The sequence below is a fragment of the Antechinus flavipes genome, chromosome 1 (assembly GCF_016432865.1).
Source record: "Antechinus flavipes isolate AdamAnt ecotype Samford, QLD, Australia chromosome 1, AdamAnt_v2, whole genome shotgun sequence".
NCBI classification, from domain to species: Eukaryota; Metazoa; Chordata; class Mammalia; order Dasyuromorphia; family Dasyuridae; genus Antechinus; species Antechinus flavipes.
This window is the reverse complement of record NC_067398.1, coordinates 90,048,091-90,068,235: the sequence shown is the minus strand read 5'-3', so window position 1 is coordinate 90,068,235 and position 20,145 is coordinate 90,048,091.

The following is a 20,145-nucleotide window of genomic DNA, read 5'->3' as shown; positions in this document are numbered from 1 at the left end:
GGCTCTTTTCAACAATGACGTGATTCAGGCCAATTCCAAAGGCTTTATGATGAAAAGAACCATCTGCATTCAGAGAGAGGACTCTGAGGACTGAATGCAGATCACAACATAGCACTCGCACCTTTTTTGTTGTTGTTTGCTTGATATTTTTTCTTCCTCAATTTTTTTTTCCTTTTTGACCTGATTTTTCTTGTGCTCTATAATAAATGTGAAAATTTGTATAGAAGAATTGCACATATTTAACATATATTTGATTGCTTACTGTCTAGGGGTGGGGGTGAAGGGAAGAATGGGAGAAAAACTTGGAACACAGGGTTTTGCAAGGTTGAATGTTAAACTATCTTTGTGTGTATTTTGAAAACTAAAAGCTATTATTAAAAATAAAAATAAAATAAAAAGAATGTTCAACTTTTAAATCTTAGAAATTATTGCAGAGCAAAAGAAGGGAAGAGGTTGGGAGTAGGGATGACATGGAAAAAAATCTGTAACTTTCTCTCACCATAGATACTGTTAGGCAATTGGCTGGCACAACTAGGTAAGAATTAACTGCTGCTCTCCAGGTTTAATTGTTTATCATGGTATAGGCATATTAGGTACTGGGGATTCAAAGACAAAATTGAAAAGGCTCCTCTTCTCAAAGAGCTCACATTCAATTTATACCTCACACACATACTACCTCAATGAATATGAACAAATCATTAAACCTTGCAAAATCTAGTTCTCTTCTTTTTTTAAAGCTTTACTTTCAGTAAAGTTGAAAGTATTAATAATACTTTAACACCCGTGGAAATAATTATGTATTTAGAATCAGAGGGACTGGGGCCTTAATCACAACTTTACCACTTACTACCTACAAATAGAGACAGGTATCTAACATGGACATTTCCTGAAATGGGAGGATTGACCTATTGAAGTCTAAGCTCTCAAGTTTTGATTCTATGACAATATCATGAGGAGAAACTGTTTTGTAAACTTTGCATACAGGTAGATAACAGATGTAAGTTGTTTTCATAATATTAGTACTTTTTTTTTTTTTTTTGGCTGTGCAGTGCCAAAAATGCTATAAGTTCTGAGACAAAGTCTTTTCAACATAAGACAAGTACTCAAATATTCAGCATGGTGTGACAGGAAAACAGGCCTGGAGAAAATGAGGTCAGAATAAAAATTAAGAGTATAGAAAGTTAAGTTCTGGGCCCCAGGTGGATCTTACTGAAACACAAAGGCTTGCTAGGCTTTTGACTATAACATTACCACAGAAGGAATCCTAATTTCCCAAAAGAAAATCCAAAGATACTAAGTAGCCCAAAAAGTAACAGTGGGTGATAAAGGACACCCAGATTATCATAGTTTAAAGAGATCATTGCATGCCATTAGCTGAATCCAGAATCCACTGTGTTCTGAGTCATTGGTTCATGAGTACAGATTGTCCATGAGACCAGATGTTGTCACTGGGGCATTTCCCAGTGAGTTTAGCATTAGGACCATTGGGAAAGAAAAGAGAACACTCCAGACCATGTTATGCTCCTGGGTCAAATGATGGGAATTCAGTGTATTTGTGAGAATATCAAAATGGACAAGAGTTTATAAGAAATCCAATTAAAGTAGCTCAGTAGGGAACTTTACAAAGTTCAAGGGTAGGAAGAACAAATGCATACTTATCAATCCAAACAGACTGGAGAGTTTGAAACTAGATGAGGAGCAAAGAAATCAGCATTTTCATTCTATTATGGAGGAACTGTGGTTTAACCCATGGGAAACAGGACAAAAAGATTTCATTCTAAGGTTTGCTACTCCAGTTGTATTTCTTACATTGCCTTATAAGTAATAAATCCATTCTTTCCTTTGTATTTTTCACTATGGACACAAAAACACATAGGACTTGTGAGTCACTTGAAGTGTTTAGGTAAAGTACCTAAGGCATACATGCATTTCTGGATTTTCCAAGATCTTATGAGTAAAGAAAAACAACACTGGGTTGTGGTTTTCTCTGGTTTAGAGGCAACATAATGTGGAAAAACTATCAAGCTTGTGTTCTTGTCCCATTTCTGCAAATGACTTTGAATAAATCTGTTTTACTCACTAAACCTCAGTTTCTTCAACTGTAAAGTGAGATTATACAAAGTAATACCAGAGAGCTTTGTCCAGTTCTTAATAGCAATAATAATAAAAATGCTTGTACTTCTCAAATTTAACATTTTATTGGTTATTGGTTACTTTGGCTGCATATGTTTTGAATAGCTACACAGGAAAGAGGCAAATTTAGCCATATTTTAGAACATGTTAAAAAAAAAAAAATCCCCCAGAAATCATGTTTGGCAAAAATCAAAGCAAACTGGCAAGCATTCTCTCCTTGTTTTGAAAACCCAGGTGTACAGTATTTCAAGGAAAATTTAATCCACATGGTTCTGATTCATAGATACTTAGATCATTAAAAAAAAAAAAAAAAAGTTACTTAAGAAAAAGCTATTTGATACCTAGAAAAACTGTTAAGTCTGACACATAAAATACATTAGGTTTAATTTGCTTTCTTAGAATTGGTACATTCTATTTTGCCAATAGATATTAAATATGAACTCTGATTGTTCTTAAATTCGGAGAAATATATTCTCCCAAGACAACACAGAATCTTCTGGGGCTGTTTCAGCTTTTAGAGAGTAAACTAATATTTCATCTGTCATTTCTTTAAAAATACAAGATTTTTTTCCTTCATCTTCTGGGTTTTGGGGACAAAATTATCTATAACAGAATAAGAATTGGTTACTGTCCTGAAATGTAGCCATGCCTGTGACTAAGAGGTGGGGAGGTCCACTCAAGATACCTACTCACTATTGTGCCATTTGACACCATTTGATAGGTTTTTGCTACTTCTATTTCCTATTGCTTTCAAGCGTTAGCTGCTGCCTAGTTAATCCATTCAGCCATGATGGCAATACCATGTACCTTTTTAAAAAAGCACACCAAGTTCCCTTCTAGCTAGAAATACATTTTTTAAATTTCTATTTAAAACTTGTGCTTAAGAAAAATCTGATTTAATTATAGACATAAGGAAGTCAGTGATAACTTATAGAGAATGGGACCGCGGGCCAGATGCGGCAGCTGAGGACGATTAATCCCCTCACCCAGGACTATGAAGTTTCTTTATTTAAAGGCCCACAAAACAAAGTTTTTGTTTTTAACTATAGTCCGGCCCTCCAACAGTCTGAGGGACAATGAACTGGCCCCCTATGTAAAAAGTTTGAGGACCCCTAGGTTTGAAGAAGTATAAAGGTTAGAATAATAAATGGCTTTTTCTAAAAAAAAAAGCAGAGTTAGAGGTGATACACATCATATATGTAATCGCATATATGTATGTATATATGTATGTATGTATATGTTATTATCACCTGCATTTTAGATTGATAATAATAATTATTATATTTCTATGGCCATTACTTCTCTGTAAGGAGGTAAATAGTATGCTTCATTATTAGTCCTCTAGAATAATGATGCTGCGACATTGCACTGATTAGACTTCTTAAATCTTTCAAAGTTATTTTTATTTAAATGTTATTATAAAAATTGACTTGTTTCTGCTTACTTCGATCTGCATCAGCTCATACAAGTAAAAATTTTCCATATTGTATATTAAGATATGTTATTATGAAAATAGTTTCAACCTCTCAGACCCCTGGAAATGTTCTTAGGGATTCCCAAGGACCACTAAACCACATTATAAGGCCCGCTGACCTAAAAAAGCACCCCCTTTAATTCCTCCTCTGGGATAGAGAGCTGTTTGTAATTTGTGTGTGGATGTGGATGTTTATATATATGTGTATGTAGGCATATATATTTTTATGCAAATGACAGGGATTTGTAATATCAGAATTGCACTCCCCCACATCCCTCCAATCTAGTTTTAAGTGGAACACTCTTTTTAGTCATCTTGAATCTTTATCTTGTACTCAGTCCTTTGCATGATGGCTTTATGAAGAAAAGGAAGGGAATTAGTATTTATATACCAACTACTGTGTAAAGATACTTTTTTCAAATTCCTCATTTGATCCTCACAACTTTTCAAGGTAGATGGTGTTATTGTTTCAATTTTATTGCTGAGAGAACTGAGCTTGTCCAGGATCACACAGTTAGCAAGAAGATGAAACTACATTTGAACTCAGATTGTCCTGATGCCAGACCCAGGATACTATCACAAGTGCCACCAACTTTATGACTTTAAGCCAGATTGGCATCACAAGTCTTTCTAGTATCTGGTCATCAGCTTTGTGGCTACTCTTATTTCCCCTACCTCAATCATTAACGGATTATCTTGGCCTATAAAATCAGGATTCTGGGAAGATGGTGATCAAGGTAAGTAAAATTCAAGTTCTCCAGATTTCTCCCCAAAATGGAACTAATTGTGCTTCAGAGTGAACATAGACTGGTTAAAAAACAAAGACTTGGGGCAGAACAAGGATCCTTCCGTAGAAGATCAAAGAAAGACCTCATGCTGGGGATTAACCAGTGTAAAGGGCAAACACCTCCAAGTTAGCTCCACAGAAAGACCCAGAGGAAGCCTAGGGGCTAGCTGGATTCAGAAAGAGCCTTAATCCCAACCACTGGAACTCCTGGACAGCCTGGGGAGTTGGGGGCTGAGTCCAGACAGACTGAAAGAACCTCAATTGATTAGGAACTCCAGGCTCAACTGTGCTGCACAGACTCAGTCCTGTGCAAGAAAGAATCAGCACCCAATGAGTGCAGAGGCAAGGGGACAGGGACACTGCTGGCTGCGGGCACTTGCAGGAGTGTGGAGCTTTTGGTTTGGGGTTCCAAGTAAGAGGGGAGAGCTGAGGTGAAGACCAGGCACTGTCCTCCCCAACCCAGGATTAGAGTTGTTTACAGTTATATTTCTCACTTAAAAATAAATAAATAAAGTAATGAACAGACATGGGAATAGAGAAGACAGAAGTTCATCTTCAGAAAAGGATGATGAAGTAAAAGAAAAAAGCCTTTTCTATTCAAAAGAGTAACATTAAATGGTTACCTATTCAGAGAGAATTCATAGAAGAACTCAAAAAAACCCACAAATAACAAAAAACAAAAACAAAAACAAAAAAAATTAAAAACCAAATGAAAGAGATTGAGGAAAAACTTTAAAAAATAAATTTTAAAAAGCCATCAAAAAAAAAAAAAAAAAAAAAACAAGGCTATGGGGGGAAAATGATAACCAACTAGAAAAGGCGATGCAGAATCATAAAGAAGAAAATAATTTCTTGAAAACTAGAATTGGGCAAGGGGAAGCCAAGTAACAAAATAACAAAATGTAAAGAATGAACAAATAAAATAGAATGTGAAACATGAGAAAAACAATGGATCTGAGGAACCCATTAAGAAAAGAAAAACATAAGAATAATTAGACTACTCAAAAATTGTGACCAAAAAAAGAACCTTGACATAATAATACAAGAAATAATCCAAGAAAAATATCCTGAAATGATAGAACAGAAAGGGGAAGTAGAAATAGAAAAAAATTCACCAATCACACCTCAATGACATCCTTTGTGGAAAACTCATAGGAATATCATTGCCAAATTTTGGGGAAAAAAACAAATGAAAGAGAAAAAGAAAAAAGAAAAACAGGAAAAGAAACAATTCAAATATGCTGGAACGACAATTAGAATTGTATAGGATTTATCAGTAGCCATAATAAAAAAAAAATCACATGTTCTGGAATTATATATCCCTGCAATCAAAAAAAAACTAGGCCTGTGGCCAAAAAATATCATATTCAGCAAAATTATCCAAAATATTGAATTAAATAAAAATATCCATTCAATAAACTTACAGATTTTCAGGGCTTTTCTCAAACACAAACTTAAGAAAAAATTAACATAAAAATCAATATCAAAGATTAATTTCAAGGAACTTAACATGGATAAACTACTTATGTTTTTTGAATGTGATCTGACACTACAAAGCAAAACCGTCTAGGAAAAGGTAAAAGTAGTAAGTATGTTATAGAGGAAAAATAGACATGGAGACAGTAAAGAGGAAAGGAGGACTTTTGTTCTGAAAACCTACTCATATCAGAAGTAGGTTAAATAGGTAATACCACATAGATACTATGAAGAGTATAGCACCCTTCAAAATTTATAAAGAAATAAAGGTGGGGGAATGGGGAGAAGAATAGGATAAAATGGGGTATAGAAGAGTGTGTAGTTCTGGCAGTGGGACAAGGTGTGAAGATGGGCAAGGAATAAAGAATAAGGTGGGTTATAGAAGGTTGTATAAAATAATGGTAGTGGTTTAGGTATATAGATTAATGGGGAAGGGATAAATGAGGAAAAAGGATGGCATAAAATAAAGTAGTGTATAGAAGGGTGTTTAGATTAACAAAAGGGTGAGATAAGATGTAGATTAATTGGAATGGAATGAAGGGAGAAGTAAAGGGTGGGGGAAGAAGTTAAGGGAGGGATGTATGGGTGGGGGGAGGTTAAGTAATAGCAAGACCAATTAGGAGCAGAATTACTGTAAAAGTTATCTGGGATAGGAGATAAGAGACTAACATATAAACTCTACAAGGATCAGGAGTAGAATTTATTAGGAAAAAAAGTAGGACTAATAATCATTGGTGTTAGATAAAGATTAAGTCAAGAGAGAAATCTACCTGATGTCAGCCATATTAATATTGTGGGGTTATTTTTGTTTTGTTTTTGTTTGTTTTGCTGAGGTAATTGGGGTTAAGTGACTTGTCCAGGGTCACACAGATAGGAAGTATTAAGTGTCTGAGGCTGGATTTGAACTCAGGTCTTCCTAACTTCAAGGCTGGTGCTCTATACTGTGCCATCTAGCTCCCCATTAATATTATTTTAAATGCATGTTTACATGTGAGTAAAAATATGTATGAGTGTATGTGGCTATGCATATATATAACTTTGCATGTATATATGTAGATATGTGTTTATGTGCTGATGCATGAATATGTATAAATGTGTGTGTGTCTTTAATTATGTATAAATATATTTGTGCTTAATTGTATCCTGTAAACAGATTGGGGGAAATGAAAGGGGATGAAAGGGGCATAAAAGAATAAAATGAAAAGTGTGCAACAGAGAACAAAAGAACAACCTTAAAGAAGCAAAGAAAAACACTAATGAATATAATTTATTATTATATATGCTTTCTTGAAAAAAGAAATTTATTGTTATATATTTTGAGTTCTCCCTGATATTCTGCTGGGCACATGACAATGTTTTGCTTTATTTTGTCTTCCTTTTTGTTCTTTTTTATTCTGTTTTTTCTTATTTTATATTCAATTCAATAAAAAATAAATTAATTTAAATTAAAACAGAATTAGGGGATATATGACAAAATAAACAAAAAATTCAAGATAAAAAAATAAAATTAATAGATCTTAATTCTAAGGCTAGAAAGGATCTCAGAGATAGTATAATGAAACTGCAGCCTAGAGAACACTTGTCTAAGACTCTATAGTTACTAAGTGGAAGGACAAGGAGCTTTGACTCCAATTCCAGCTCCCTTTCCACTGTGTCATATTGCCTTTACAATTTTCTGGTTATTCTGTCCTTAATATGTTTTTGTACCTTGAGGGGGAACAAAAATAACAATGTTATAGCTAAGATTCCACATCATTTTGTTGACATCAAGAATTCATAAGCATTCTTTTCATCTAATTCTCTCACTTCTCTCCAAATCTCTTTTATTCACTTTCACTTCTATTATTTCATTTTAATTCCTATTAGGTATAATTCAAATATTTCTTTTGCAGATGTATATTTGCTCTGTCAATTTACTCTCTGATGGGCTCATTTACCATTCCTGTAACTTTAGGGCACAAATTGCTTTTACCTGGCAATTACTCCCCTGTGTTTTTAGTTTTCTCCAATTAAAATGCAAACTTCTTCCTATCAAAGATTGTCTTAATTTGTGAATTTGTATCCTTGGGACTTAACACATTTTTTGGTACATTAATCACAATAAATATTTTCTTATTCATCAATGCAATCAATCATTCTATCAATCTACTTTAAGTCATCCTTTTGATTTGGATAAAAAATATTGCATTCAGATTTTAAAAGGTCCATTTCCACAAAATAATACTATATTGAATTTGTTGAAATGTAAAACATTTTTTGCTTGATATTTTAATCTGGATATCCTAAAAATGACACAAAATATTGGTTTTACACGTATACCCTGTGTATTCTGGAAGGAAACAGATATTGGAAGACATGTTTCTTTTCCAATTGTAAAAATGCACTGAATCATTGGACAAAGAACCAGGCTATCCATAAACTATTATGGGTCAATTGACAACTATTTCCATTGCTCAGGAATCTTAAGAAAGGGTTTTCCATAGCTCTTGATAAAAATACTTTTTATTAGTCTATACAATGAAACAAATGCTAAGAATCTATTGTTTTGAAACAAATTCACTGTGATTTTATTAGATTTTTTTGCAAAGACGATATTGATCTTGAAGATATTCTTAAGTTATTGTTGCAAATGTCTTGGTCATGAAAACTGGCTCATCTCAGTGTTCCTCAAGCCTGAGTAATATACAAAATGAATTTTTCATCTGTGCTGCCACTGAAGTATACGTCTAGTAAGAGAACCTAATGCTCTTCTACCTTCCATCAGCTGTCATTCCCCTTCCCATATATACATTTACACACCTGAATGGGAACATCAACTTATTATATAAAGAACACTAAATTGAGAGAACCTAGAATCCTGATCCTGTGATTTAATACTTGTATAAGTGCAGGCAAGACATTCTCTGTTCCTAAATTTCCCTTTCTGAAGAATATTTGAATTGAACTTGGTAATTATTTACACCCTTTCTATCTCTATATCACATAGTTCCTAAGCCATACATTCATAGTATATGCCAGCTCTTCTGGCAAATATGTCAATACCAATGGGGGCTCAGTATCTTACTTTCCTCATATCCTTCTCTTCCGTCTCTTAGGATGTAGAAATTGGATTATTTTAAATTCTTCAAGGTTTCTTCAAGGAAAGGAAATATGGGACAAAATCCCAGGGCCGGTTTTTTTTTTTTGTTTGTTTGTTTGTTGTTGTTGTTGTTGTTGGTTTGTTTTGTTTTGTTTTTTTAAGCACTGAGCCAAAGACAGAAAACTGAAAAGGACCGAGAGAAAAAGAGATATGGTGGGATCAATCTGCTTCCACTGTGGTGAGATGGCATTAAGGAGGGTGGGGGGTGGGGTGGGGAGGGGAGTTGTATGATAAAAGCAAGGCAGCAAAGCAGGAAGCAAGGATGGAAGGAAAGGTGGAAGGATGAAAGGAAGCATGGAAAAAAGGAAGGAAGAGAAGATCTTACTTTTAATTCTACCTGTTAATATTTAATTATGTGACTTTCTTGCTCTGTTTTCATATCTGTAAAATGAGAATGTGAGATACTCATAAAGAAAAGAGAGTTTCATCTCTTTGAGGGCAAAGTCTCATTGATTCTGTCTTTTTATCCCTAGAGTTTAATAAATATTTGGTAAATTCCATTTTTAAATCTTCAGGAAATTCTTTGTTAATGGGATCATTTGCTTCTCCCACAGAAAAACTGGACATTTAAAAAAAGTTTATGCTCAGCTGACTAAAAATCAAATAGAAAACTGAGCCAAAGACTTTAGATTTGGGGGGCTGGGGGTAGATTTGGATGGAATTTCCCAAAGTAACTATTTGTAGAACCAATCCTAAAGCTGCTTTTTTCCTAGGTTGGCCTGGAGTCCATCTCTCCTGATAAGTTTTGCCCAAAGAGGACTTTTGCTGTGGCTTCTGACCTGATCTCACTCTGATCTGCTTAGTGAACTGTGCCTTCTTGGCTGGAAGTCAAAGGACTGAACCGGCTGTGGATTTTGTATCAGCTGGAGACAGGAAAAATTGAAAAGAGGCCAGGTGTGGGAAATTTTCCAGTTCTTTGGAGATCATAAAAGGTCACAAATGATGCCTGAAATCCAGAAAACTCATGCTTAATTTCGGTTGTCTATTCCACAGAATAAGATAACAGAGGTATTGCGATCCATCACACTCCTCCACCCACACTTTCCTGCTCCACAAGTTAGGGAACAGACTGAAAAGGAGAAGGCATATTGGTAGATGGTATCATAGCTACAAAAGGGAAGGCTAAGGTCAGAGGTGTTAGAGAAAAAAGGGGAGAATTCTGTGAGAGGAGAGTAATTTTGCCTTGGGGAATGAGGGGAGGACTCTTGAGAATTTCACTTAAACTTGCTATTTTTGGAAGGGAAAAGAAACTCGGACTCAGTAAAGATTGCCAAAGTTTAACTGATCAATCAATTAAACAATATTTACTAGGTTTCTAATAAGTAACAATCAGTCATTCAATGAATATATATTAGCCTATATTCCAGGAACTATGCTAAATACTAGGGACATAGAAAGAGTAAAATGATTATGTTTTTACAATGAGCCTATTTTCTACTGGAAAGAACAAGTACATGTAAGAGTAAAGATAGAGACAAAAGAAATCTGGTCCCTCAGTGGTACTAAATAATGTCAGTTGGTGACAGAATAGAAATAATCAATTAGACTTGTCTGTTATGCTGCCCACAATGACTGCCCTGTAACAGAGTGGTAGGTGTAAGACTGCTCCAAGATTTCAATGGAGGCAAAAGATTCATAAACCTCAGGCCCTAAAAGGCCAGTTACAGAGGGAATTCCAGGAGGCTCTTAACAATGTGCAGGTGCTCATCCAGGCTTGGCCAGAAACTGGAAAGAGAAGCCAAAGAGCTGGAAGCTTGCATGTGCATTCCCTTGGAAAGACTCCAGTAAACTTGGGGCTTCCCCAGAGTTTCTCATATCAAAATACAGTTATTTGGAGAAGTCAGCCTTTTTTTTCCAACAAAGAATTTAGAAAAAGCCCATCAAATATCCCAGTCTGTTTTTTTTTTCTTTTAGGTTTTAAAGGAGGGAGAGTGGTTAAGTAGACTATTAAATACTTTATTTGTAATGCAAATGAAGCATACTCATGTTGTTAGAATTATCTTGGTTTAAGAAAGAATTGTCTTTTCTCAGCATCCAGGAGGGCATAGAAACATCAATGACTTTGATCAAATTTTGTGAATGCAGAATGTTTAGAACTCTTAATTAAGAATTAAGAATAGGCTTTCCTGAGGAAGACATAGGTCAAGAAATAGATAAATAAATAAATGTCAATGAGTTGCTATCAATTCACTCATCTATTTATTTATTTATTTATTTGTTTGTTTGTTTGTTTGTTTAGCTGTCTATCTGTAGGGCCGGGAGGAAAGAAGGGACAGAGAAGAGTCTTCATGAACTTTGGACTGATCTCTATGAATCGCATTTGATTTTAGAGATGATGAATGAGAATAGCTCTAATTTTCTTTTTTGAAAATTCTGATTTCATGGTTGTAATCTGGAAAGAGAATACACATCCTCATAATAGAGTTATATTAAATTATCCTACAAATATTTCCCTCTGCCCTTTTTATGGAAGGTTGTTGTTGTTTGTCTTTTGCTCTCAAAGAGGAACAAGGCATCAGGGATATGATACCATGGCATGCAAGTAAATTGGATTTAATTGAAGGAGAGCTGGGCAAGGTCACCTGGCTCATTTTCCCCTCCAGACCCATCTAGGACAGTGACCAGATATAGATCAGGACACTGGAAATAGCCCAGGATGCAGAGGGAGGCTTTGGGCTTTTTAAACTAAGGTCTTCAATAGGTCTCAGTTTGACTGAAATCACACTTATTTTGTGATTAAGGGTAGGTAGCAATTGAGGCCCAGAATCTCCTGTTTCAGCCAGTCCAAAGAACATAAATAAATGAATGAATGAATGTGGGAAGGTGGAAAGGGTTTCTGACTTAAGTAGGAATGACTGATATTTACATTCAATCTAAGTCAATCAGGATCTTAACAATAACTAAATAGGCTTACTCTAAGATTTATTGGTGCTCAATGAGAATCGGATTGGTTTGGGTTTGAGAGAGAGTTCTTAAAAAAAATAATAAATCTAGACCGTAAACCCCAAGATATTTTGGGAGTTTTCAGAGGTGCAAGAGAGAGAAAACATAAATCTGCCAAACTACCTGCTTGCAACCAAGATAGAGTAGCCTAAGAAACTCACAGAAGATTCCCAGGTGAGTGGAAGCAGCAACACTCTGATTCACAGCCCCAACTTTTTGCCCCAGTCTCCTTGTGCTGCAGTCTGGGCTCAACAGACTGTCCCCCTGCCCCTTTGAAACAGACCTTTTCTGAAGTTCTTCCAAGATATCTTCTTCTAGGAATGTGTTGTACTCCAAATATTTTTGGGTATTTTAACTCCAAAACAGTTTAGAATCTTAATCTGCTGTTGGTTTGAGAGAAGATCAGAGGAGGTCAGAGAAAGTCATGTTTGTTCTCTGCCATGTTGGCTCCACCAATCCCTCCTAAAATCAGAGACTTTCTAAGTAAAAAGCAAAGAGGATATATGATAGTCTCGTGAGAAAGGGCAATTTCCAACAATCAAGGTGTCATTAGAAAAGGAGTGCAAAGTGCAAACTGTATAGACCATAACATGGAAGCCCTCCCACCCCAATCCCTTCCTGGACCTTCTTCCTATTGGCTGGGATCCTGGATTTACATTCTAATCTACCCAGAAACAAAGAATACTAGCCAATATCAAACTCTTTACCATATTAGGAACTTAATGCTAATGAAAAGGTGAGTATGGGAGGGAATAGGAAGGAAATGTATGTTTAAATAGGTACATTTAGAATATTCAATTAGATAAGATATTAAGTAACCATAGGGGTGGAGTGCTATAATCTGGTCATAATATCAGAGTAATTTTGAATAAACCCAGAATTAGAAGACTAGAACAATTAAGTTGGCACATAATGATCTGCTGAGCAAAACTTAAATATAATTTATCTCTGTCCTGGGGAAATCAATAATTTTCATCTGTCACCATGATGGAAGAGTGAAACCAGTATCAGTCAAATGGAAGGGAAATCAGCAAGAATAGGACAATTTTAAAAGAACTTTAGATTCAAAACATCTGAATGGTGAAATTTTTAAAAAATCTATCTAACACTTAGCTTTCTTAGAATTTTTAATTATCTTACTTGGTTGTTTTATTTCTGAATTTGGGTATTCTATTTTCTTTTGTAATTAAACTGTACTTTTTACAGTATGAAGTGTGTGGAGAAAAATAATCAATAATTTCATCAGTGAAAATGACAATAATGAAACAATATACCAAAACTTTTGGAATAGAGCCAAAGCAGTTCTTATAGAAAATAGAGAAATTTTTATATCACTAAATATGTATATTAATAAAATAGAGAAAGAGGAGATTAGTGAATGTGAATGAACAGCAACAAACTCTAAAAAGAACAAATTACAAACCCCAATTAAATACCAAGTTAGAAATTCTGAAAATCAAAAAAGAGATTAATAAAATTGAAAGTAAAAAAATTATTAAACACATTAATAAATTAAGAGTTGGTTTTATGAAAAAACCACAAAATAGATAAATATTTGGTCTATTTGATTAGAAATAGAAAAGGAAAAAAAAATTACCAGCATCAAAAATGAAAGGGTGAATTTACCACCAAAAAAGAAGAAATCAAAACAATAATTAAAAGCTATTTTGCCCAACTGTATCCCAACAAAACTGACAATCTAATTGAAATGGATGAATATTTACAAAAATATTAATTGCCCAGATTAATAGCAGAGGAAATAAATTTCTTTAATATTCCTATTTTTAGGGGGAAAAAATCAACAAGCCGTCTATGAACTCCCTATGAAAAAACCTCCAGGTCAGATGGATTTACAAGTGAATTTAGCCAAACCCTTAAAGAACAATTAATTCCAATGCTAGATAAACTATTTGGAAAAATAAGCAAAGAAGGTGTCCTGCCAAATATCTTCTATGACATAAATGTGGTGCTGATACATAAACCAGGAAAAGCCAAAACAGAGAAAGAAAATTACTCTCCCTAATGAATTCCCAATTTCCCTAATATTGATGCAAAAATTTTAAATGAAACATTAGCAAAAAGATTACAACAATTTATCAGCAAGATAATGCACTATGAAGAGGTGAGATTTACACCAGGAATGCAGGGCTGGCTTAATATATTAAAAAAAGGAAACTATTGGCAAAATTGCCCATATTAATAATGAAACTAACAGAAATAACATGATAATCTCAATAGGTGCAGAAAAAGTTTTTGATAAAATGCAGCAACCATTCCTATTAAAAACAAACAAACAAACAAACAAACTGTAGAGAACATAGGAATAAATGGAGTTTTCCTTAAAATGATAAGTCACATCTATCTAAAACCACCACCAAGCATTATTTGTAATGGGCAGAACTAGATACATTCCCGATCAGATCAGGAGTGAAACCAGGAAGCCCATTATCACCGTTCTTATTTAATCTAGAAATGTTGGCTTTATCAATAAGAAAAGAAAAATAAAGGAATTAAGAGTAAGCAATGAGAAAATAAAACTGTCTTTCATTGCAGATGATATGATGGTAAATTTAGAGAATCAACCAAAAAATTACTTGAAATGATTAACAACTAGCAGGATACAAAAAAAACTCCTACACAAATCATCAGCATTTCTATGTTACTAACATCATCTACATCCAGTGAACTATAGAGATTGAATGTAAATCAACATATAATGTTCACCTATTTTTTTCCTGCTTTGTTGTTGTTGTTGTTACTTTTTTGTTTTTTAAACTCTTCTACCTAGAAGACTAGACTACCTAGCAAACTTAAGTTACTGATTTCAAAGATCTTGTTGTTTGTCCTCATTCTGGAAGGAGATCGATGCTATGTCTTCCAAATGAATTGGATTTAAGTGAAGGAGGACTATGCAAAAGGCAATGATCCTCTTCAAGAACAAAGGATAAATGACAATAACATGTGTAGCTAACCTATTCCGCTCATCTAGCACTCTATTTCTTAGCCAATACCAGGTGGTTTTGATGACTACTGCTTTATAATAGACTTCTAGACCTGGTACTATAAGGTCATTTTTTTCCCCCTTAATTCCCATAATATTCTTGATCTTTTTTTTCCTCCTGATGTTATTATTTTATCCAGTTGTTATTATTTTATCTAGATCCATAAAATAATTTTTGGGCACTTTTATTGGTATGGCACTGAACAAGTAGACTAATTTAAGTGGAATTAACATTTTGACCTGATGATTTTTTTCAAATATAAAATCTCCTGTTTGGCTTAACCTGACCCTCTCCAATCTTTTTTTCTTCTTGTGTCTTATTGTTTTTTACTCTATAATTCAGTGATGCCCAACTTCTTTTAACAAAATATTCCATCTCTACTTCATTTTTATGTCTTATAGCCTTCTCTTCTCATCACTATCTCCTGCTTTCCCTAGTTCTACAAATCTCAGTTAAAATCTTACCTTCTATATAAGAAGCTTTTGCTTATGTTTTCTTAATCTAGTGCTTTCCTTTGAGATTTTCACTACATTGTCAAGTGTGTGTGGGTATGTAAAGAGTGATGCAGAGAGATAGATATAGATACAATTATACATAGAGATATGTCTATCAATATATCATTTTTGCATAGTCTTTTGTATATAGAACCACTCATTAGAATTCACTTGACAGAATTTTCAATGCTTAGCACAGTGTCTGATGTATAGTGATTGCTTAAAGTATATATATATATGTGCATATATATATATTATATATGTATATATATAATATATATATATATATATGTATGTATTATATAAATGTAATCTGCTAAATGGCATAGTGGATAAAGCACTAGGCTTGAAGTCAGAAAGACCTGAGTTCAAATCCAACCTCAGAAACTTCCTAGTTATGTGGCACTGGAGAATTAATTTAACTTCTTTTTGCCAGTGGAGAAGGAAATGACAAGCCCTCTTATAGCATTGTCAAAAAACCATTAAGAGTCATAAATGACCAAAAATAAATACAATTTATAATGGTATATAGATACCATTAAGGTATCTGTCTCATCCTATCCCTTCATGGTTTTGATTTCTTCTTCTAGGTCTTTATATTATGAAAGAATTTCATTCCATATAGATTAGAGATGATGAATATTTGTGATGATGATAATGATGATGATGATGTTTTCTCTCCTCATGACAATCATTCATCTTACATTGAAATTTTTGGTGAGTTTCCTTGAAGAAAGACTATTTTCATGTTAAAATAAAATATCACTTTTTATTGTAAATTTTTTATAAAAAGAAAAAAAATCTTCTTTGAACATGAAGTCCTGCAAAGCACAATTAAGAAAAGAAGCCAACAATAACAACAATGAAATAATGTTCATAATACCAGGCTATTTAAGATCCATTGAAAATTTTGGTACATTTTTTTCCATCTGATGGTATATTAGTCATCAGAAGCAATTTAATCCATGTTTAAAAAAATAGAAGCAATATTTCTGAGGCATCCAACTTAAAGAATTATAAGCCATGAAATTTTTTTATATACCTTCAAATGTTTTTGATGTTCTTTGTATCCTTTATCCAATTTCCTGTTCAACATCTACTGTTCTTCATCTGTTATGATGGATGATGAAATCCTTTCCATTCAGCCTGGCAAGTCTTTTCCAGACCTAAATCTACATTTCAAGGAAAACTTCTTTTAGAGACTAATGAATTATTTCAACTGAACTCTAAATACTGTTATTTTTGGACAAGTTCTTTGATGACTAGGAAGTTTGATGAAGGTTTTTCTTTGAACCTTTAAATGACTCAACTTTTTCCCCCCCGAAATCAAATGACATTTAATGGCTTAAATTTCATTCCAAACTGAGAATGCATCAAGGTCCAGTGGGATCCATACTTGGCAAAGTTCACTCTCCTTTCCCAAAATTAAGCTACTGTTCTAAACATCTGTTCTGAGACACTGGTACTATTGAAAGGGCATCTTCATAACACAAAGTGGAGACTTCCTGTAGTGCATTGAATTGAAGAAGGACAGAAATGGGAAGGCAAACATTTCAATTTCTCATCTTCTTGTTCCTTTGTAGAATTCTGGCACTTTTTCCTAATGGTACAAAAGCATCATGATGGCCTCAGGGCTGGTTCATGAACACATTTTAAATACACAACAAACTTCAGTATATTTTGCCAATTACCTAGCATAGTGCTATGCATATAGCAGACATTTTCCAAGATGATTATTGGATTTTCTAAACAATGAAATTAGATTTTGAATGAATAACACTTCCCTGTATTATATTTATACCTCTGTAAATTATCACAGACTGCATCTCTTTAGACCCCAAATTAATCCTTTTAAATTAATTGGGAAACAAGGTTGCCACATCTAGTGTCTGAATTCTATACCAGATACTTATTAGGAGGCAAGTCATTTCAGTTTGTTAATCCTCAATTTCTTCACTTGTAAGATAGGACTGATGATGCCAGTGGAGCCTAAATTAAAAAATTTTTGTCTGGCTCAAATCAAATAATGTTAATAAAAACTGATTTGCAAATCATGAAGCACGATATATTGTTAAATACTGTTATTTATCGTTTTTGTTGTTATTTTTGTGTAAATCTAAATGCTTTGAATAAAAAACATATTGTTTTTTCCCCTAAAATTAACCAATGCACTACTTTATAGCAAAGCATGAAAAGCTGCATTGTATAGTGGCATTTGAAAAACAAATTTGGAAACCTTAAGCTTCTGTTCATGATATGTGAGAGTTCAGACAAGTGTATTGAGAATGAATTACATGGAATCATTATACCTACTTTATTATTAACCAATCACTAAATAGATATCTATTAAGCACTACTATATGGTGCTCTATTCACTATATTGGGTCCTGGGGATATAAGGATGAAGCAGTCTCCATTTCCAAAGTTAATACCATCATATTGATTTCAATTGATCATTAGTTAAGATCCAAGGAATATATTCAAAAATACTTGTGCCGTGAATTATTCAATTTAGGTTCTAGACAGCATATTCATTCATTGTTTCAAATACAAGATAAGCATTTATTGATCATCTACAGAATGCAGAAATCTGCAAAATGATAATTGGAGTAGCAAAGAAATTTGTGCTTTCCAGTTAACTAATTTCTAAGAAAAACAGGTCATTCCTAGTGAATTTGAAATCTTGGCTCCATTGTTGCCCATATTTCTTGATACCATCTATGAAATGTGCTTGATTGATGCTTTTTAATTAATTTCAGCAAGGGATTATTAAGCATGATTATGTGTCCAGCTGGTGATGCAGAGAAAAAAATGAAGCAATATTTGCCCTCAAGCAGCTTACCCTGCTGCAATTAAATTACACAACTGATGGTCACTGAGTTGGGGCAAACACTTAACAGGTACAGACATGAAGTCCTGCTACAACTGGACTTTTTGACACTAGGTAACATTGCCTCATTATTGCTATTGTGCCTCACTACTGTTGCTACACATATTGTTTGATTCTTTGTCTAGCCATGACTATCTATATATTTCTCAATTATTTATTTCTCTCTGTCTCTGCCTCTCTCTGGTGTCTGTGTCTCTCTGTCTTTGTCTGTCTGTCTGTCTCTAGCTCCCTCCTTTCCTTCTTTTCTCCCTCCTTCTTTCTCTTTCTCTCTCTCTCTATGTTTAGTCTATTAGTTACACTGTCTGGAATTTTCTCCTAGAATTCCTGTTTGATGATGAAACAATTGATGAATTGATGATGGATTAGAGAATAGGGAGAGAATCAGGTCCTCATAGAAAGAGAAGCATGGAAGTCTGGAGTTTACTTTAAAGAAATTAGTCTTCCACCTAGCCTATTCTCCCAAAACCAGCCCCTGATAATTCAAATTAGTCAACAGCAATGAGTCATTAAGTTCCTGCTCTTCTATATATATGTATATATATGTATATATGTGTATATATAAATATGTGTGTGTGTGTGTATATATATATATATATATATATATATATATATATATATAGGCAGGATTCACTGGAAAATGATAAAACTGACTTTATCCCAAGCATTGCTTAGATACAGGAACAAAGTCTATAGCCTAAACTACTATCCTTCCCCAATGCTGGAATGACATGAAGGCATCTCCGTGGAGGTTGTGGATTACACAGTTGACAGGAACAGTACACAATACTCATAACAAGACATTGTTTGATTAAAGAGATTTGGCAGGATTTGGGAACAGGTTGGGAAAGAGTCTTTCATCCTGGAATAGGTTCGACAGTCTCAATACTAAGGAAGCCAGTTAAGCGGCTTCCTTGGTGTGATCATGGAGGTCTCTGCTCTGTAGGCTATGGTAACTGCAGAGGCAGCTGCAGTTTTCAATTCTGTTATTGTTCCCTCTCTGGTTTACAGCTGCGTTATTTGATCTAGTAAGGGTGTGGAAAGCAAGGAAAGATTCTGTCAGAAAGAATTTGGCAACAACCATAAAATAAGAGTTATTTCAAGCCATTCTTTTTCTTTTTTAAAAAAATAATTTTATTGATATATTTTAAAAATAAATGCCACTGACAATTTTAAACATCTTCCTCCCTATATGGATTATACTCTGGTACCAAAGTGAAATAGGTAAGAAAACTTGGCTAAATTATGGTCATGAATGACAGAGAATGCAATACCCCATACCTGACCCCTTTTCACCAAGAAGAGGGAGGTGGTTCATCATTTGTCCTCGAGGACTTAGATTGATCATTACATTAAATTGGATATCAAGTTGTGTCATTTTCTTTTTTAAATGAAGGGGAAAAAAACAGTGTGTTTGTGTGTATGTGTGTATGTGAAGTTCACCCACATGAAGAATGTACATTTCAACCACAGACCTAAAAAAGTTAGAAATATTTTTTTCTTTTTACTTTCTATTCCCAGAATTCTCTTAATTTTTCCCCCTTTTTTCTATAGTGTTATTTGTGTAGTCCTATATCACTTAAATTTTTATTTATATGTGAATATTAAAGCATATTTTATTTATACATTAACACTTTGTTAGATTTTTAATATTATTTTTCAGTACTGTGTATACATGAGATTTCTGGAATTGCCTCCAATATTCAGTTAATTTGGAGAGCCTTAACATGTAATGTTCCTTTCCATACTGACAGTGTATCACTTAAAATATTTTCCCTTTTCTTTAATTTTAAATATTCTGCCTTTCATA